Source organism: Tamandua tetradactyla, chromosome 3 (assembly GCF_023851605.1).
Source record: "Tamandua tetradactyla isolate mTamTet1 chromosome 3, mTamTet1.pri, whole genome shotgun sequence".
Classification (NCBI taxonomy): Eukaryota; Metazoa; Chordata; class Mammalia; order Pilosa; family Myrmecophagidae; genus Tamandua; species Tamandua tetradactyla.
Genome location: NC_135329.1, coordinates 192,754,984 through 192,777,146, shown reverse-complemented (window position 1 = coordinate 192,777,146; position 22,163 = coordinate 192,754,984). Strand labels below are relative to the sequence as shown.

At 40.1% G+C, this 22,163-nt stretch overlaps 2 long non-coding RNA genes across 3 annotated transcripts in view; one reads left to right on the top strand and one right to left on the bottom strand.

Annotated features, from left to right (window-relative positions):
- Positions 1-22,163, top strand: part of LOC143676553 (uncharacterized) — a 122,390-nt gene that overhangs the window by 74,183 nt on the left and 26,044 nt on the right. Inside the window, exons 8-9 of the long non-coding RNA XR_013172171.1 lie at positions 20,548-20,583; positions 21,847-21,939. This is a non-coding gene — a long non-coding RNA (uncharacterized LOC143676553). The remainder of the gene's footprint in view (positions 1-20,547; positions 20,584-21,846; positions 21,940-22,163) is intronic.
- LOC143676554 (uncharacterized) overlaps positions 1,245-22,163 on the bottom strand; it is a 53,264-nt gene continuing 32,345 nt past the window's right edge. Inside the window, exon 4 of one of the 2 annotated variants that reach the window (XR_013172172.1) lies at positions 1,245-1,432. This is a non-coding gene — a long non-coding RNA (uncharacterized LOC143676554). Of the gene's footprint in view, positions 1,433-16,484; positions 16,593-22,163 lie in introns of those variants that run through there. The other variant, XR_013172174.1, reaches the window with a different exon arrangement.

Here is a 22,163-nt window from a genome sequence, read left to right as displayed (position 1 = left end):
GTTCAGGGTCTCTCTTTCAAGTGAGAAGGCACATGGTGAATACAATCACAGTTTCTCTCTCAGCTGGAAGGGCACATGGTGAGCATGGCATCATCTCTTAGCTTTCTCTCCTGGCTTCCTGTTTCATGAAGCTCCCCAGGAGGCGTTTTCCTTCTTCATCTCCAAAGTGCTGGCTGATGGACTCTTTGCTTCTCGTAGCTATGTTGTTCTTCTGTTCTTCTCTGCTCTCTCTGAATCTCTAGCTTTCTCCAAAATGTTTCTTCTTTTATAGGATTCCAGTAACTAATCAAGACCCACCCAAATGGGTGGAGACACACCTCCACCTAATCCAGTTTAACAACCACTCTTGATTAAATTACATCTACAGGGAGATGATCTAATTACAGTTTCAAACATACAATACTGAATAGAGATTAGAAGAAACGGTTGCCTTTACAAAATGGGATTAGGATTAAAACATGACTTTTCTAGGGTATATATAGCATTTCAAACCAGCACATTGTTTTAGCAAATTGTCCTGCTGGTCTTGAAGAAACGAACAATCATGTGAACTGCCTATGGAGAAAGTCATGTGGCAGGAAACTTTGGGCAACTTTTAGACCTGAGGGCCAAAAGTCAGAAAGAAGGAGGGTCCAGTAAGAAGCTGGGGTCTTCATTCATAAAGACTCAAGGAAATGAATTCCACCAATGACTTGGATGAGATAGGAAGTAGATGCCTCCCTAGTCTGGTCTCCAAATTGGAAAGCAACCTGGTTGATACCTTGCTTGTAACATGGCAAAACCCTGAGCAGAGGACCCAGCTAAACTGTGCTGGAATTCCTGACCCACAGAAACTATGAGATAATAAATGATTGTTGTTTTAAACTGTTAGATTTGTGCTAATATGTAATGCAGCAGTAGAAAACTAATACAGGGATGCATTCACTGGTCTTTGTATTCCTACAACACAACACAGAGCTTACCTCATAGAGAATGCAATAGAAATATTTGTTATGAGTGAATGGATGAATGGAAGAAGTAAAGCAAGCCCTCACTTCTCCAAATCCATCCCACCTGGGGGTTCAGACTGAATGCTCCTGGCAACAGAGTAGGAAACTCTTGTCTTGGGGTAAGGATCTAACAGAGACCTCTATCATGCAGAGAATTGGGAGAGACAGAGGAGGGCCTGCACTTGGGCTACTTTCTCAGGCCCCTAACACCTGGAGAAGCATGTTTCTAAACAGCACAGATCAACTTACCATGAAGCTAATGAAGTTAAACTTCAAGGGTTCCAAGGTGCTGGGAGAAAACCTAGAAATTTTGAACTTGTAATTTTGTATTTGTTTTCTTTAATAGGGCCTCAGTAAACTCCAGACCCCTGAGGCTTCACAAAATCTGGATCCATTGTTGATGTTCTGTAGAGAGCAGGAAGCCTAAGGGTTCACCTTTGTACCTGCAGGTTTGCAAATTGAGATGTTAAATAAATCTTTAAACCGAATTGTTGATATAGCTCAGGTCTAAAGACATCATTCATTCATTCATTCATGCTTGAAACTACAGTTTTTGGTGGTGGACAATTGTTCATATATTTTTACAATGTATAAGTTTTACTGCTTGATTTGTATACTTTTGTCTGTATGGTTAGCCCTTTGTATCAAATGAGTCATGAAATACTTAAGGCTTCCTGCTTGTCTCTTGGTTGCTTTGAGCATGACAATTCAGTAGGGAGGTAGGGACATAAAGCATACATCTACTCAGGTCTTTTCCAGATTCAGTATCTTGCTTTGCTTACTCTATCCAATATTTCTCTATGAATATTGCTTTGTGTAGGGTCAATATCTCTTTTAGGTCTCATTTTGTATCATTCTATGACCTAGACCATGTTCAAGTAAATGCCTCAGTGGAAACCTAAGTCAAGAAAACTGGGGAGAGGTATTATTAATATTATACCCAGTCTGTATTGGTGGTGGATTTCCTCCCCTTCTTCCTTTGCTTTGCAATTATTGAGCAGACTTTGTGATCCTACTGTCTAGAGATTTTTCTGGAAGTCTTTAAAACCATCTTTCCTCTCAGAAGTGATGCACAGTTAAAGCAACAACTTCTTGGCAATAATTTAATGAAACATTTGAATAATGTATGTTCCAAAAATCCATCCAGCTGTCATTCCCTCTACCTTCTCCTTCAGTCTTTCATGGCTGGGAAAAAGACAGCCCTTTGTGGGATCTCTATGATCTAACTCCTTTGTTCACTACATCCTTCTTTTGCTCTTATGTCTAGACATGTCATTAAAACTAAATGCCTGGGAAGTGAATCCATTCAAATGCCTCCTTTTCCTTGGTATCTTCCAGAACCTCTTGCTACACAGGCCACTTAAGGTCTTGTAGGCTTAACTTTTACTTGACAAACTCAAGGTCAAATCTTAGTTCCATCTTTGTTGAGACCACTCATGACTGTACCCCCAACTCTTACATATAAATCCTAAAGGTACCTGAACATTAGTTCCCTGGGCCTTAGACCGTACACCTATCCCCTATGGACTATTCTATTTCACATATTTCTGTAATGCAAATTAACTTCTACTATTGACATATGGGGGAATGCTCTCAGTATAACTTGGAATTATGGGAGAAAAGAAGAAAAACCTGCTGCATGGGTATGAGGAACTTTGCAACTGTTTTTTTTTTTTTTTAACTTTTTTTTTTGTATAGTGTAACATATATACAAAGCAAAGAAATAAAAAAGCAATAGTTTTCAAAGCACTCTTCAACAAGTAGCTACAGGACAGATCCCAGAGTTTATCGTGGGCTACCCCACGATCCTCTCATATTTTTCCTTCTAGCTATTTCAGAATATAGGAGCTAGAGGGCTTAAATATTTTTTTATCATCACAATTGACATTTTTTCCTTCCTTTTTTGTGAAAAATAACATATGTATAAAAAAGCTATAAATTGCAAACCATAGCACCACAATTAGTTGTAGAACATATTTCAGACTTTAACATGGGTTACAGTTTCACAATTTTGGGTTTTTACTTTTAGCTGCTCTAACATACTGGAGACTAAAAGAGATAACAGTTTAATGATTCAGCATTCATATTCATTTGTTAAGTCCTATCTTTTCTGTATAACTCCACCATCACCTCTGATCTTTCCATTCCTCTCTTTAGGGGTGTTTGGGTTATGGCAATTCTAAATTTTTCATATTGAAAGGGTCTGTCACTAATATGAGGTAGGGAAATGGAACTATCTGATGCTCTGGAGAGGCTGGGCTAGATTTCAGGACTTATCTGGACCAGGGACTCATCTGGAGACTGTAGGTTTCTGGAAAGTTACTCTACTGTCTGGAACCCCTGTGGAATCTTATATATTGCCCTAGGTGTTCTTTAGGATTGGCTAGAATGGTCCTGGTTTAGGGTTGACGGGTTATGATAGGTAGCAAGGTGTAACTGAAGCTTGCGTAAGAGCAACCTCCAGAGTAGCCCCTCGACTCTCTTTGAACTCTCTCTGCCACTGATACTTTGTTAATTATACTTCCTTTCCTCCTTTTGGTCAGGATGGAATTGTTGATCCCACGGTGCCAGGTCTGGATTCATCCCTGGGACTCATCTCCCACGTCGCCAGGGAGACTTTCAACCTTGGATGTCATGTCCCATGTAGGGGGAAGGAAATGATTTCACTAGCAGAGTTGGGCTTAGAGAGACTGAGGCCACATCTGAACAACAACAGAAGTCCTCCAGAAGTAACTCTTAGGCATACCTATAGGTAGTCGAAGCTTCTCCACTACCTACATAAGCTTCACAAGAGTAATTCTCCTGATTGAGCGTGTGGCCTATTGATTTGGATGTCCCTAAAGTTAACACAATATCAGGGGATTCCCTAATGGTAAGCTTTAATAGTTCCATATTCTTTCTCCTATCCCTCAGGCGACTTTGCGAAATACTTTTTGATTATCTGTTTAATATACTCTAGGATGTATCCAGGCATTGCAATAATGTGTACAGGATTAAAGGACCTCTCTTTTATTCTGTGCTTCCTGTGTTTCAATTGTTCAAATGAGCTATACAGATAGGTTGAATTAGATTATGCACTACAGAAAATTTTGGTTCCAGACCAAATAAACCTTTCTTCCAATGGTCTCAAAGAGTATGTGTGGTTCTGAAATAGGGACACTGTCTTTCTTACCCCTATGTTCTGAATTACTTTAACCCCAACCTGTTTGGTTTCATTCTTACTTCTAAATATCAGGTTATATATATATAACAGCCTCTCAAAATCCAGAAATAATAATCACCACTCCAGACTTAATGTGTCTGCTCTAAAAACTTACAATCTAGTCCCCTGTTTTCTTATAAGCATTTTCTAAAGGTGACCATACCATTCTTGTTCATTTATTTCTGGCTTATTTTGTCTCACCAAATGTCCCACATGTTCATTCACATCTTGCAACTGTGTTTTAAGAAAATTTAAAAAGCTTAATTGTACCAAAGCCTTCCTTCTCAGGAGGCTCACCATGGAGGCTTGTGGCAAGTTGTAATTGCTCTTCAGTGCACCGTAAAAGCAGCTCCAGTGGCTCAGAGATCCCTTGCCTCAACATTGTTTCAGCACCCTGCTGTTCTGCTTGAAATATACTGCTTCCAAAACTGCCACTTGATTGCCATTGTGCATTTTTATTACCCTGCCCCCCTCTGAGGTTCCAGTTATTGATTTTGTTCATGATCTGGTCATTAGGCAGGTTTGGGGTGGTGTATCCCTATCCTCATCCTAGTTTTTCCATAAGCCCTGCTATTTGTAGTGCACAAGGTGATAAATGCCTTTATCACCACATAGCAGAAATGGACTCATTTGGCTTTGATCTGACTCTCTAGCAGTGTGCATTGATGCTCACAGGACCTTGGAGGTTTCACCTTGAAGTTCCATCATCCATTTTGTTTGCATCAGAAATCATGACAACATTCCACATTCCACATCCACAGCATCGCACGGGCCACAGTATTCCCATCCTCTGAGCCCAGTGAGGGGAGAACCTCATTCTTCCAGTTCCAGCTGCTGCAGGCTTTCTCACAACCTCTATGCCAACGGGGTCACTGATGTCTCTAAAATTCCCTGTGTGCCTGAGCATCTGGAGATTGATGCCCCGTCTGCCCAGCAGGAGGAGGTTGAAAAGAAAGCCCAGTGCGACTTTGTAGCTTGACACTGCCAATACCCGCCCCCCCCCCCCCCAAACCTGTTAATGCAGCCTGGTGCTGGAAGTCAGGCCACAAATGCTGCACGTTGAGTGGATAAACAAACCATAAATAACGCCATGAGCATGTCATAAATGTGGGGCCAACCTGTCTCTTCCAGCCCATCTGTTTCTAAACTCTAAAGAAATGACGGCAGCTGGGGGCCTCCTTCCTGGGAGCTTCAGACAACATGAAGGAATCACAAGTTCCTCTATAGGTGGAATGAAGCAGCTGGGCTTGAATGAAGCATCCTTGCTAATGGCAGGACAGGAGGAAGGAAACTGATATAATTGAAGGAGGGAGAAGAGAAATAACCTAGATTAGATTCTAAGAGGGATGAAGAGTCTTCCTTTCTGAAAACACATTTAAAATATTTTTGCCAATACAAGTATATGAGCACGTGTGTTTGTCCACATGCATACATGCACACACACCCACATACCCCACTGAATGGGTAGAAGAGTCTTTTATCCTTATCTTTAAAAAGAAAACTGTGAGGAATATGGGATACAATTAGGCCGCTGGCAGGCTGAAATTGACTGTAGGTTTGCTATCTACGTGATATCACATAGGTTCATATATATTTAAAAATATGAAGTGCCTTTAGAAAGTATATGTACTCTGCAGTTTGTTATGGTCGCCACCACTCCCTAATGTATCGCCTGACAGTCTTCACAGCATCTTTTGCCTCTCTGGCTTTGAGAGCAGGCTTCTCAACCTCAGTACTAATTCTTTGCTGTGAGGCCTGGCCTGTGAACTTTGGATAACTAGCAGCATCCCTGGACTTTACCTACTCAATACCAGTAGCACTTCCTCCACCTCCAGTTGCCACAACCAAAAGTGTCTCCAGATTTTGATAAATGGGGAACACAGTTTCTCCTGGTTGAGAACCAGTCCTTTAGAGGTGTTTGAATTTATCACCCACAGGCTAGAGGGTTTCTGTGGATAAGAGAAGTAAACTGACTTACTCAAACTAATTAGTGCTAGTACCAACAGTAGTTCTATGATTTTGTACTCCTAACACAGTGCAATTCTCCTATAGTTAGGGTAGTAAATCCAAAATTACCTATTTTCACATCATATAAATAATTCCCTGAATTTATAATTGCCTATTTTCATTTATCAGAATTAGGTTACTTTGCCACTTTCAATATATGTTTTCTTATTGAATGACCAACTGGATTTCAGAGATAATTACCACATCTCCATGCACAGTCTCCTCAGCTATTAAATTGGAGCAATAATTGTACCCAATATTAAGTCAGCCTGCACCAGTAAAGCCAGTGTGGGGGTGGAGGTTGACATCATCTGATTGGCTGATGCCTGTACATACTTGTTAAATATTTTGAACATCAACCCAACCTACCTCATTGGGATGTTCTGAAGATTAAATAAGATAGGCCAAACAGTGATTGACACATTGTAAACTCTCAATAAATGTTAACTATTGTTTTTATTGCCCCAAACCACAATCAAGTGAAAGAAAGAAGCCTCCACCTACCACTCTGACTTGTGTAACTTAGGAACCATGCTCCTCTCCCTTGCCAGCCCCAGCCACAGTGGGGCACACTTATTTTATTCTCTACTGTAGCGATTTGGGCTCATTCTTGCCCCAAGGCCTTTGTACTTTCTGCAGCTTCCACCTAGAGTGCTCTTACCTCAGTCCTTTTTAATCTTCTTCATTATGCAGACTTCTGCTCAAATGTCCCATTTCCGAAGAGGCTGTTCCTGACCTTTATAAGAGAGCACCTGTCCAATTCCACAAGCCTTTGTGCTATATGGACTTTACTTTTTGGATTCATTTGATTTTTTAATTTGTTAACTGCCTCCCCTCCCCTCCACAAAGAAAGAACTTTGGTTTTCACTCTGTCCCCAGCACTCAACCGTGTCATGATAGAACAGAGATCCCAGTGTGTTGTTTAGACACTCCATAAATACCAGGGGGAGGAATAAATGAATCTGAAGCCCTGGATCTGACTCCACGTTCTTTCCACCTAATTAAATACAAGACTGTCTAAGAGAAGACAAACCAGATTCTTTCCTTCATTTATCAAGTCCTTCCTTCCTCCCTCTTTCCCTCCTTCCCTCCCTCCCTCCCTTCCTTTCCTCCTTCCCTTTTTTCCTTCAGCAAAATGAATTGGGTGCCTTAATAGGAATTTACCTAATCTAGGCAAAAGGCTCAATGCATAAATTTCAGTTTCTAATGTTCTTCATTGTTAGTTACAAATAAGTAGGAAAAACAGAGGCCCTCAGCCATAGAGAAGGCAAACGTGGCTTTAAATATTAGTATTGCCCATAGTCTCTAAAGCCTACTGATGTTGAAAAGCTTACACTGAGCCTTTGCGCCAAGTGCCACCATACTAGGCTCCAGAGATTCAAGATGGATAAGGCCTGGTCCCTAGAACCAAGGAGGTTTTGCATATTTTCGTGTTCTCTTCCTATTGCCTTAGTCCATTTCTCATTGCCTCTGGCCTGGAATATTGCAGAGGTTTCTGTTGGGAAGGACTCACACTGGCCTGTTGTTGGTCAAGACAGTTCAGCTGCTGGTAGTCCTCAGAGATGCAGCCTGCCATGTTCTTTTCTATTTAGCTACCAACACCAACTCACTCTATTACTTAGAACTACCCACTTTCTCAAAACAATCTGTAAACCAGCACACAGTCTGCTCAACTCTCCTCTATTTTTTATTTTCCTGTAAAATATATATATATATAAATATATATACACACACTCTATTAATTGTAAAGGTTTTAAATCTAAACACTATATGGGAATAGACAGGAGATAATGTAAGTAGTGTACATAGGGAATTTTAGGGAAGTCTGATTTTAGGGTCCTGATTCAGTTTTTTGGGTGGTGCATTTAAGTCCTTTGTCTTTGAAATCAGTCTGGTTGTTTCTTTCTACTAGGTGCTAAACACAGTAGTTTTAATTTTAGGTTGGCAGGTGGTTGTTTTCTAGGATTCTCAGCCCCTCTCAAACTTGCATCTTAATCAACTCCCCACATATGTGCTTCTGGAGTTGTGCTTCTGACTTTGCTTAAAGAAGGAGGAGCACATAATTAATACCACTGAATTATATATATGAATGAGGTAAGAATGAGAAGCTTTAGGTGGTTTGTGTGTTACTAGAATAAAAATTTAAAAACAGCAACCATAGGACAACACAAACAGTGAACCTTAACTTAAACTATGGACTGTAGTTAATGGTACAATTGTAATATTCTCCCATCAATTGTAAGAAAGGTACTGTACTAATGAAGAATGTTAATAATGATGGTGGGTATATAGGAACTCTATTTTCTGCATGGCTTTTCTGTAAACCTACAACTTCTCTTCAGAAAAAAGAGAGAGAGAGAGAGGAAAGCATCACCCTTCCTTCACCTGCAGAAATTCTACCTCTAAAGTTTGGTCTGTTGTTCAGCCACTTTATAGATACTTCCATTACCCTGTCAGTTCCAACCCTTGAATGTTTTGCTTTCCCCTATTTGACTACTCAAGTTAGTTAAAACATCTATATTTGCTTTTAAAGTTTGACTCTACCTTAGGCAATCTTTACCTGACATTTGCTCTTGGATTTAGTCTCAAAAAAGTGCTCAGTAAAGACTGTCGAGATGATTTAGGAAATTTGAAGTTGTATTCTATCCTGTTTTTCTCCCCTCAGGGAATGAGAAATAGTGGAGAAGACATGAGAAGTAGAAGGACAGGTGGGATTGCAAGAGTGATGCAATAGCAGTGGCGTGGAGAATGCTCCATTCATGCTGTGGGGATGCCACAGGGACTCTGTGAGCCTCCCCAGGAATGGACCTCAGCTTGATGCACTAAGGTTCTTTGTCTTTGAAATAAGTCTGGTTGGCTGTCTTGCCTAAGGATACTGACTCTCTTTGGGGGCAGCCTGCATCCAGTGACTGATCAATCTGTGTATACAAAGGCTTGGACCCCTTTCTTCAAGCAAGACATCCCTGAAGAGCCATCCCAGCTCCTGAGCTCCCTCCCAGCGCGATGGGCTGAGGCCTCTTTTACAGCTGTATCATAGATCAAGCTTTTCTGCCACCCATTCTTACTGTCCTTACTCTAGTATACATATTATTTCCAGGAGCACTCCTAAGTAAATGTCCTCTAATACCATCACATAGACCATGAGGCCAGGTAGGGCACTAGACACTATCTGTTCCTCTCCATCACGGTCCAATGTTTGAATATACTTCACTCTTTCCCACAGAAGTCCCATGCAAATCAACTCCAATGACACCCACATTAGCCTGAATTCTATTTAAGCACAGCCAGAACATTCAGGACTATACCAGGAGAAAGAATACATTCTTTATAGGATAACAGAACAGAACTGATGAATAAGGATCTTTGCCATCAGTTCTGTCTAGAACTCAGATCCTTAAGCAGCTATGCTCTTTTGTTCTTTGGCTCTGGTCTGAAATCCCATTTCTGAGCTCACGTCAATTTGTAGCCCAAGCCCATAAAGAATTCCATGTAGATCTAATGTAATGTGGACCTCACAGTAGACACTGGGTGGGAGGATGTCTATATAACCCTCTCTCCTTGGGGTTGAGTCTGTTGTCAGTCTACCCCTCAGCACGGAGGCAAATGGATGAGGCCAAACTTACTGCTGTCTCATAAGGTGTAGTCAGAGAGGAGGGTGTGGTACAGGGCTCTCCAAAGTTTCCTCTCTAGGAGAAAGTACATTGTAATCCTTTATGTGCATAATACTCTCTATTTAACTTATACCCCCTCCACCCCCCTTGTAGAACCCAGTTAGATATCACGTTTTTATTTGGCTTCCTTTCCTTCTTCTCTACTACCCATTCTCACACTTCTTCATAGTGTTCTCATACTCTTTATCTAATCAAAGCCAAGTACAAAGCACCTTGTACTGTTGTGTTGCTGCTCTAAGTTGCACATTTCTTGAGATTAAGCACAGTGTCATTTAACCACTGTCATTGACTTCATGCCTAATTTTGTGCCTTATTACTGATAGATGTCCCATAATGCTACTATTTGGTTCCATTTCCAAATTTGGTGGAGGAGGTAATTCTTTAACCTGAGTGTGATAAATTAGCTTATAGGAGTCTTCTACATCATTTTTATTAAACTTTACTGCACCCAAATTCATAAATAAGATTGCAAACAAAAATCAACCATAATTTTTCAAACAAAATGCAGTTCTTTTCATTTAAATTATAACTAAATTACCAACTTTTTCCCTTTTATCACAAGAATCTATTTTTAGGGAAAGGGCCTCATTCATTTCCATAAAATCAGGATATTAATTACAGACTGGAGCCTGAAATTATTCTGATTTGTGCTTTTCTTAGGTTGTGAGAATCATGATTTTCAAAAATATGAAGACTTTGGGGTTCTTAGTGAATAAGAAACTGGCATTGATACCATGGGGGCTTAAGACATATGACATCATAATGGTCACCATTTGATCATACAAAGTGCCCTTCAAGAAGCATGGAGCATGAGCTATATCTGGTTCAAACCAAGACAGAAAACATTGAGTGTATTAAAAACTTTTTTTTAAATTCATTTATATATATGTTTACTTACTGCTTACCTCATTTCAAAAATGATTTATGGCAAGAGATCTAATTTGGACTCTGTTCATGAAATAAAAATCTGGGAAATCATTTAACCCACAGGTTCAATGTAATGGCAGCTGTACTGGGCAGGCCATGTCTGGAGGAAAGTGTTCATGTCTGAGCACAGTGCCTTAGGAGGGTCAGTGGAGATGGAAGGCAGAAGAGCATGAGTGGGACAGGGTAGTGCTTAGAACCTCTCTTATGTGGGGAATGCTTGATGCAACTCGGGATATTAGTCTTGAGAAGTGAAGAATAAGGATGTGTCTGAAGATTGCCTTCAGCTGTTAGGAAAGCTTTGCCATGGAGCAGGTTGCATTGCTTTCTAAGGCTAAACCAGGATTAGTGCAAAAATGCTAGAGTGAGACTGATCCTGATGCAGTAAAAGAAGTTTTTAAACAAAGATTTCTAACAGAGAACACAGTTATCTTCTGTGGCAATCTGTTCCCCTTCACTAGCACTGCTCAAATAAAAGCTCCATTGCCCCCTCCAAGGATGTCAATACAGAGAATTTTTCTTCTGTAGTCCTTGCAGGGCCAGGGAGGGTGTGAGGTTTGAGATCTGAGCCATCCCAAGTGGCACCTGCTACTGGGATAGCAGCTCTAGGAAATCCTGTGCCGGGTAAAGATATGCAAGCAATAAACTGAGGAGTGATACAGAAGGACCTGGAGCCAGATGTGTCATGAGTGGGTCACCAAACCGAAAAGGCAGAATGCACAGGAAGCAGGATGAACACAGGAGGGGAGCATAGAGATAAGTTGGATCTGGTTTCATGAACTCAGTCCATCTGCATTGACATTCTACTAGAACTTAATGTGACTTTTGTTTCACTAAATCAGGTATGTATTTTTAAAATTAGAGATTCACACCTGTCTGATTCCTGCTTTAGTAGGAGGTTGGGTTTCTAACTTTAATATTTGATCAGCCAATGAGTCAACATACTCTTTTGCTTGACTGTGTTATTTATAGCAACCTCACTCTCATTAATAGAGATACTATGAATAAACCTATGACTTTGTCCATACTCTTCAGCTTCTTTCATCTATCAAAAAGTTGAAGGAGTCAAGATACCTGAATCCTTCACTTATTTGCAATTCCCAATAAGGGCAAATTGGCCAACTGGTCTTCAGATCTCTTATCTGCGAAAAGAGAATCCTGGAAGAGAAAAGCTCTGATTCCAACTCTAAAGTACTAGAGAGGGACTGTAATTTTATAATACTCCTTTATCAGTTGTATATCTTTTCCCTTACCCTGGAACCATATTCCATGACATTTGTTAGCTCATATTTTTTCTTGGCCTCAAAGTGCTTTCCTCTAGATTCCAGTTGATGTCACAAGTTGGTGAACCATTTAAAACACAAATGAACCACTTCTGTGGCAGTGCTAGATCTCTATGTCTTAACATTCTGGGAGGTGGAGATCAGGCAAAACACAAGGAGATGGTAAGAAAAGAGGGAGACTGTGTCTACAGACATAAATATATTTTCAAGGCTCATTTTTCAAGAGTGTTATAGACTGAGAACAGTGCTTAACTCAAAATAATAGATTGTTTTTTCTGAGTTCCCCCCAAAGCAGAGTCTGAGGTGAGGCAGATGTTTGAGTAGTTTATTCAGAAATGTGATCCAAAGTACTGGAATAAGGGACAGGAAAACTGAACTGTGGAGGAGGGAGAATTAATGCCAAGACACATAATTGGTCACTTCTAGGGGCGTCTAATTGCCTGACCTTTGAGGCTTTCTGAGAAGCCTTACGAAATACATTTATTATGGGTTGGATTGGTTCCCTAAAAAAAGACATGTTCAAGTCCTAGCCCCTAATACTGTGAATATGATTTTATTCAGAAATAGTAGTCTTGAAGATATTATTGGTTAAGGTGAAGCCACACAGTATAAGGTTCCCTAATCCAATGTGACTGGTGTCCATACAAGAAGGAGAGAATTAGACTTGACATACAGACAGAGGGGAGAATGCCCTGTGGTACCTCAGGTGGACACTGAAGCCCAAGGATTAGCAGCAAAGCACTGGAAGCTAGAAGAGGTAAGGAAGGATTCTCACCCACAAGTTTCAGATGGAGCATGGAACTGATGACACCTTGATTTCAGAGTTCTGTCCTCCAGAAGTATGAGCCAATAAATTTGTGCTGTTTTAAAGTCTCGCTGTCCATGGCGCATTGTTCACTTGCAGCCATAGGACACTAAGTCAGCATCTTGGAACTGTTCACCTGTCGGGGTGAGGGACGGGTGGCATGTACCTATTAACTCCCATTTCCCATTGGCCACGGGTTACACCCCAGTGTTAACTCTCTAGCTTTCTGGGCTTGAGCCTGAGAAGGTGAGAAGCGCTGTGGGCTTGACCCAGGCATCCCATGTCGTGACTTCAGAGATGCTTCAGGGCAGAAAGTAAGAAGTAGCAGCAATGCTGTCTGAAGTGAGGGGCTGTCAGATGAGTCCTGCCCAAGGCTCACAGACATCTTCATGGAACTGATCACTATAGTCATGGTGGAATAAGAAGGGAAATAAGCTTTGTGGTAATGCATAATAATTGTCAAGTACCTATGTGTAGTAGTGCTTTTCTAGATTTACCCTTCAGGGCATGCAAGTATGGTGACCCCAAATTCGCTGCCTCCTGCTGCCTGCCACCCCCAAACTGTAGATCCCAGTTGATAATTTTGCATGTATGCTTGAACAAGTCTGATCAGCTCCCGCAGGGGATCCACTGTGAGCTCAACTGTTTCTCCTGGGGACTGTTTATCCCTCTGGGTACTGACACCTTGTCTGGGCACCACTTCTGAGGCTGTTGAGAATTGCCAGCTCTGCTCCTAGACACCAGGCTGCATTTAAAATCCTTCCTCCCCTGCAGCTTCAGGGCTTGATTATTTGGCTAGACTTCTTCTTACTAGCTCTTCCATTTTGATGAATTCTTTCTCAGGAGACTTTTCAATTCCTCATGGAAATAGGCTCTTGTGCTCTTGGTATGTGTTTGTGGGGTGGGGGGTAGAGGGTGGTATCTCTAAGCATGGCCAGGGATTTTCAAAATATGTTGGTGAACACAGCTAAATTTAATGTTGGGACTAAACCTATGCAAATATTAATCTGAACACCTACTATGAACATATGACAGATATCCTTTATAAGACCCATTTTGGGAGAGAGGTTTAAAATGGCTGGAACTAAGGATGGAATTGAGAGAGAGAGGGAGAGAAAGAGAATATCTTGATTCTCAAATAGAAGGTAAAAGGGTAAACATTCTAAGGCCAAAACCTCTTCCCTGAACTGATAACTCTGGCTACTTCATGTCACTAGGTTCATGAAAAGTGATGAATTACTTTGGAAAAAAAATACTATCCTTGTTCTGGACTAAATCATGAAAGTTATCTTCTCCACACCTCTAACTCTAAGCCCCTGGAGATGAGTTTCTAATATTTTCCAAAGCAGGTATTTAAGTGACTTTCATTATTTATCTAATGCTATTAAACTGTGCTCACTATCTAGGAGTCTTTGCAAATGATTACTCTAAGGGCCACGTGCTGTGCTATTAAAACCCAGAGGAGATAGAGAACAGCTGCTATATGGCTATGTACTCTGAGGACTTTATAAATATGCTTTGAATAACTAACTAACTGGTCACTATTCTTTGCATGTTAACTTCTCATATTTTTTGAGAGCCAGAAATCAGTTGCTATGAAGTCATTTTTTCTCAAGTGTACCTCATCCCAGTTTTAGTAGAAAAATGAAAAAAGCCGTTTACCAGTCTTTTAACCTGCTAATGCTTCTCTTTTGAGGCCCCTCCAGTCCCTCATTCAGAATGTCCTAAGGGAAATGGGGTCTAAATAGGATCTCTTTTCAAAGAAACACAAATCCTTTGGAGGTTTGAGGTCGATCATCTTCTCATACTCCTTGTTGGTGGATTTAAGTGAAATAGAGACAAAGACAGAGGCAGAGACCCCTGAAGAGTTACCTTCAGGAACAGAAGGAAACTGTCATGAAAAAGGGTAATGAGATGCAGAACATTGGAGGATGGGATATTTCCTAAGTAAGCTCTGCTCCTGTTTCTTTGCAAAAGTACTGGCACCAGTTCAGCTATTTTTGTCTGTCAATCATGATTGCCAAGCTTTAGGCACTAACAAATAGAAAGAAACATTCTGAAGTCATCTTATATAGTTTGATGTCTCCTGGCAGAGCTATCCTTAATGTACTTTACGTAAAGTACAGAAGAGAGAAGGCAGAAATAGGATGACTAGCAGTGGAGATCTATGTAATAATAATCACCATAATAATGGCTAACATTTATTGAGCACTTACTATATGACAGGTTCTATGCTTATTTAATTTTTCTGTCAACTTTACTGCATTAGTCTGCATGCTTTCCTATGCAAGTAGTAAAGCTTTAATCAAACTAGTTTAAACATAAATTATTTTTAAACTTAAACATATTTATTGGCTTTAAATACAGCCATGCCTTGACTTCCCAATACATGTGATCAATATGATGTCAGTGTACTGGTCTCACTCTCTTCCTCCCTCGGCTGGCTTTGCCCGGCTTGGCTCTGTTTTCAGACAGGCCATTTCCAGATGGCATGTTGGCCACCAGGAGATCCAGGCTTATATCCTATCCCCAGTGGAAAAGAGGGATTATTTCTTCCTGTGGTTCTGACAGATTTCCAGAACAGAATCTCATTAGCTATGATTGGGTCATAAATTATCCCTAAGTCAATTACTGTGGCCATAGGCATGTGACATTCATTTAACCAAGCCTGAGTCCCAAGTCAATCCCTGTGACTGGGGTGCGGGGGAGAGAGAGGGAAGGAAGGAAGGAGGCAGGGGCTAAAAAGCCCCATTTAAACCATATGGACTGGTAGTGGGAGGGCTGGTTCTAGAAGCAAATTCGAAAAGCAGCTATAGAGGAAGAATGAAAGGATACTGGGTGTTACTCAATTTGTCTGAGGCTGACAACCAAGTTTACAAGAATCCCTTTCCTATTTAGTACCAGGTTAGAGGAGCCGAAAGAGGATCGTGTGGGAGATTTGAAAGGCAAGAGTTAAGCAGAAGCTGCTCCTTTCAAAAGGTTGTCATTGCAGACATAATACTGGATAGACACAAATGGGATCTAGTTTATTCTCTGTTTGTCCAGCTTGTCTTCTCCACTCTTGGTCCTGCTGACTCAAAGCTCAGGCCCTCACCAAGCATTTAAGCTGTGGACCCTCAAATGCAGCAATTTCCATAGTTACCCCCACAAGCTTCCTCTGAACTTTTGCAGCCCTATATGCATAGCTTCTCAGATTCGTCTACAAGCTCTGGCTTGTCCTCCCACACCAATGATTCATGTCGACAGCTTAGTGACCAATTCCCTAATCCTCCAACACCCCCTTCACATCTGAGCTCATCCATTTGTGCAAAGTCTAATTCCTAGTAAAATCCCGTATTCCCATAATGCTTTTAGTCGCTCTGATTTCCCAATTGAACCCTGACTGATACACTGCACAAGTACAAATGGCATGTCCAGGACAGCCATTATCCTCAATTTATATATGATAGAAAAAAAGCAGAAAAACAAAATAAAAAAGATTAAGTTCCAGGGTGGTTGACATTTTCTCCCCAGAATTACAGAGCTATTTAGTGGGAGAACCAGAATTTAAACCTAGGCTTGACTGACCTCTAAAACCCAAGTTCTTCTATACCAACGAAAGTAACCAGACATATATATTTTTTCTTGTTTTCTTTTGGATTTTGCAGAATCCACTGTGGGACATAAGCATATAGTAAGGGACATGGGCATATAGTCAGACAGATTCCTTTTCTGAAAAGAGAAAAAAAAAAGATTTAATTTTAAAATGGAGGCAAGAGAATATAGATTCAGATAATAAACCACTATTGAAGTTGAACAAATGAAGAACCTTGTAGCACTATTTGAGATTTATGAAAAGAAAGCAAGATATTGCGTTAGTTCTCATCTTCTAGCATAAGCCTTGTCTTTTGTCCTTAGGGGTTGCGAATTCTTTACTGGTTTTGTTCATCCTTTGGCCTACAGCTTGATGTTTGCATATTTTGCTGTTAATGGGAGTGTTACCAGTGACCTGAAACCACCACACACTTTCCGTCCTAGGTGTCCATGGCACCTCTGACAAGTTCCATTCATATTTGCTTCTCGAACAACCTCAGTTCAGTAATAACGCATTCGTTCAACATGCACCCCCGTTGGTTTGGGCCTAAAAAGTAGGAAAATCTAGTAACCCCTTTGCCTTAGAAATGCAGAGGAGACCAGGAATCATTCTGGCATTTTACCAAAGCACTCGACCTCCTTAGGAGAATGAATAGAATTGTTATTCCAGCTAACACTGAAATCAGTTAGTATTAGGAGATTTGAATGGGAAAGGAGGGAAGTAAAGTGTGCATAATACTGGTCACATAGATGGTTTTCAGAAAATATTCATAAAGTGAATGAATGAATTAATGAATGGAGTTAGGAGATGTTGAAGAAAATCTCTGAGCATGTTGACCACCTGAGAGTATTTGTTGCACTACTAGAAGGTAAACTCTATGTGGGCAGGGACTCTGTCAGCGCTGTGCCAAGCACGGAGCATGCCTGGTCCATAAAAGTGGTCAATAATTTTATTGAATGGAGTAAATTCAGTAAATGGAGTAAATAATTTTACTGAATGGCCTGATTGAGGCCCAACTCTTATGAACTAAGCAAAATTAAGAGCAAATAGAGAGTGGAAGTGAGAGTGAATTTGGTGGGAGTCATAGTAATCTTGGGACAGTAGGTTAGCCTCATCCGAACTGCTCAGCAAAAATAGCACCTTATTGCTGGAATAGAACCTCACATTCCGATTCCCAACCCTTGACCAACTAACTCAGTGTAACCACAGGGAATTCACTTCTCCTTTTCCTCTCTGGGCCCCAGTTCCCCTCATCAATAAAATGAGATTGACTTAGATGAGAACCCTTTTAGTTGTGTGATTAGATAGACATGGGAAAACACAGAACAGCTCAGTATCTGTGTGGGTGTTAGTGATGGCTTGGAAAGGCAAAGAGGAAAGGGTGGCACCTTTAGAGGGCTCCCATCTGTTGCCTCCATCCTGCCTACCCTCCCCCTGACTTCCTGATCTCAAGAGCATGGGTCTCCTTTCCCAGTCTTTTTGAACCCACTTTGCCTGGCACCTGCATTTCCTGGCAGCATGGCTGGCAGGCACCCTCCAGAGTGACTCAGAAGGGGTATCTTTGAGTGGAGCAAATGAGGATAGAGGGGCATGGGCCTTGGCATGGCACAGTGCTGCACACAGCCAGAGTCAGAGGGCAATTTGTGTCTAAGCCAGGAGAAAGAGATGGCAGAGGCAAGTCGAATGAACACCCTGGGTCCTGCTGGACTCCAACCAGCACCGGAAATTTTCACGAATGCTGAATTCACTTGCCATGTTATAGGAAAAGCTGAGCTTTGAGCCATCTTTCCTTCAGCAGTTCCAGCTTATTTTTCCAGTTGCCTCCTGCCTTAACCATCATTACAATCTGCCCTTGGCATGTAAGTCTAAATTGAAAACCTTGTCAAATACCCAGAGACTCAGACACACACACACACATACACATACAAAAACACATTTGGGTGCTTCCTGGCCTTGTCCCCCAATTAAATTTCTGGTCATTAAAATTTAAAGGGAACCAAGAAAACCCCAAATCAAAGTTCCTTGCCTAAATCCTCATTCTGGTTCATCATCATTGTTATTTTGTATAGTTAAATCGTTGCAGTGATGATAAACTCATTTAGGAATTTCAGACCCCATTTTTCTGAAATTCTCTGAATGAATTTTCAAGGAATTCATTCATGGAATAAAATCCTCTATTGCAGACTGGAAAGATATATAGAGGAATCGCTTTCTGGATTATTGTTGCTGTTGCATATGCTTATCAATTAATGATAAACATAAGGATTGTGAACAAAAGAACACTGGAATTAAATTCAGAAGCCCCAGTTCAAATCCTTTTTCCTAGTGTGTGGTCTTAAACTGAGAGTGTTGCCCCCCTGAGCTTCAGTTACCTCATTGGTATAACTGGAATAACAAAATCTACCCAAGGATATACAATGTAGAAGGAAACAACTTAAGAAGAAATTACCTTGTGCAGAGACATTCCAGAACATTTGAATAAACTATAATTAACCCCCACTCTTCCAGAAGTCATTAATCAGAGGTTTTGGAAGCAAAAGTAACCACATTTTTCCTCCTTGGTGTGTTGACAACTATTGTTCAGGGTGGTGTGTCTGTGAGGCATTGCAAGATTGTGGTGTGTTCCTTGAATGAACAAATAAAGATGAAACCATATGGTTTTTATGCTATAGGGATTACTGATTTTCAAGAAATGAGTATACAAAAAAATAATTTGAGTCAGGCAATGCTCAGATTTCAGATAAAAATGCAGCCAATTAGCCAGAATAATCCAGTCTTACTGACACAATCATTTCCATGTAAGGAGCCACACCTGCCAAACTCAGAAAAACAGATCCTTCGTGATTTTTCCCGGAGCTCTACCATTGAGGAGCTGCCAGGGAAAAGGAAATGCCCTATTTGGTACTTTCTTTAAATTCCTTAGACCCCTATTCATCAAGGTACTAAACATTTTCAGAAGGAGCAGGTTCCCGTCGCTCTCTACTCTAGCTATTTCGCTACCCTAAAGGTTATTTAATGAGACATGACAAGGCTCAATTTTCTTTGAGACACCAAATGGGATTTTCTTTGGGTTTAATACTCAATAATGTTTATAGCCTTAGTCCTCCAGTCTCCTGTTTAAAGTCATAATTAAAGAATGTCTTGAGAGGATTTTGTGCTGGCAGAGGTCTCCGACTAGACAGCCAGAAAAGCACTTAGGCTGCTTCTTCATTCTCCCTTCAGCACGGCTCCCGTGTGGGGCAAGGCTCTAGCCTTGACAGAAACCAAGTTGGCTGGAAGAATTTGTGTCCTTTTCATCATAGTAGGGGAAGCTTACACCTGGAAAACTGGGGGTTGATATACCCTTCTGTATCATGAAAAGTGGTAATTCCGTCTCTCGACTTTCCTTCCACTTCTTTCCCAGGGCCCCATTGGAAGACATCCGGTTCTCACCCCTTGGCAGAGAGGTGTCTGATCAGAAAGTGGTAGAAAAAGTGACAGTTGAAGTGCTATGAAAGATAGAGGCATCTTTTAGGAAACTCTCAAATCAGGAAATGCTTTTCTCACTGCAGCTTTTCCTTTTTGTTTCAAGTTGGCAGGGACAGAGCTTCTTTCAATGAATTCACTTAGTCCAAGTTGCAAGAAAATAGCATAGTTCATCAAAAATTTTTGAATTCTTGGTTGATTCCTCCGTTCATAAAACATAATAATACATTAGACTGAGTTTTAAAGAAATGCAAACAATTAGGTACAGCTAGGCACTTCAGAATTTTTGAACATTTGCTAAACCTAGTTCAGATGAATAAAGTTTTCCTAGGTTTGTATAGATATATATCACCTACCAACTCTTTTTTTTGACACAGACAGGCTCCGGGAATCAAAAGCCTCTAAAGTTGGGATCCAATTAAACCTTTTCATGTAGTTCATGATGTTGAAACTTTAAAATTAAATAAATATCTTGAGAATCCACATGGAGTCCTCTACTTGGAGAATACAGTTGATTTATATTTAATGTAATTACTGACAGAGTAGAGTTTATATCCACCTTTCTATCATTTGTTTCCTATTTGGCTTATCTGTTTTATGTTACTTTTTTTCTTTTTGCATGCGCAGGCACCGGGAATGGAACCTGAGTCTCTGGCATGGCAGGTGAGAATTCTGCCACTGAGCCACCGTCGCACCACGCCTGTTTTATGTTACTTTTTATAAGTTCTGTCATGCCTTATACCAGATCAATATGATATTTTAATTACTCAGTTTTTTCTTCCCCCATGAAAGTATTCCTTTACTATTTTTGATGATTTTCCTAGGTTTGTATAAAACAAATAGTCTTGATTGATTACAGTCAAAATAGACTATTACTTTTATCACTTGCTTGATATTGCTAGTGTTTTTAACTATATTTACTTTCTTCTTGTAAAGAATTAATTTTCTCATTCATGTTAATTTTATATATATTTTAAGCTCCAGAAAATATTATAATTGCTGTTTTGAAAAATCAACATTTATTTATATTTGCTCACATATTTATCTTTTCTGGTATTTTTCTTAATTTTTTCCCCACGTTTCCATATTTTCATCTGGATGATTTTTCTTTTGCCTAAAGAACTCTTTTTGGTGTTTCCTATAGTGCACACCTAGTAATGGCAGATTCCCCTATTCTTTGTGTGTCTGAAAAACATTTTTGCTTCAGTCTAAAGTATTTTTTCACTGGTTTTAGAATTGTTTGCTATTTGCATTCTTGATATTCCATTGACTTCCTGGTCCTCATTACTGAGAAATCAGTTACAAATCTTACTGTGGCTCCTTTGTAGATACATGTCTTTTTCCTCTGTATCCTATTAAGATTTTCTCTCTGCCTCTGTTTTTCAGCAATTTGGCTATCATGTGCCTATTGGTACTTTGCTTCATATTTGTCTCATTTGGGTTTCACTTGAGCTTTTAATACCCAAGTTTCCTTTATTTGTGTTGGAAAATTATTAGCCATATTTCTTCCAATACTACTCTTGGGAAATTTTTCTTTTTTTGTTTCTTCTGGGACTCTGATTATACATATGTGAGATTTTGACATGTTCCACATGCCTGTTACAGATTTTCCATTCTTTTCTTTTTTTCCTCTCTGTGCTTCTGTTTGGACACAGCAAAAACACTAAGAGGGAACCATTTATCCTATCTGTTGTTAGGCCCACTTATTGAATTCTTAATTTCTGACATTGTACTTTGCATTTCTACCTTCCATTTGATGTTTTTTTAAAAAAATAGATTCAAATTCTCTATTAAATCTATCCAAACTTTCATTTATTTTGTCAATCTTTTCCTTTTTCTTCTTGCAAATATTAATCATATTTGTTTTTAAATCCATAACAGCTATCTCCAATGTCTGAATTATCTGTGGTTCTGTTTTTATTGTAGATTTGGACATTGTGTACAAAAAAACCCGCAGACTCCAGATGAGATCAGCTTATATCCAAGAGTGTATGCCCTTTTCTCTGTTAGATAGAAAGGGTAAGACCCTGATCATGCCAACTCAAGTAGGAACTGAGCTTGTTCTAGACTAGGATGCAGTTGTAAAACTCAGTTCACCTCTGATTCTCTCCTGTTTGTCAGGTTTGGCTCCCAGGCATTTGTTTAACCACAAAAGAATAGGAAGCTAGAAATCAACAACACAGGGAAATTGAAAAACTCTTAAATATGTGGAAATTAAACAACGTACTCTTAAACAACCAAAT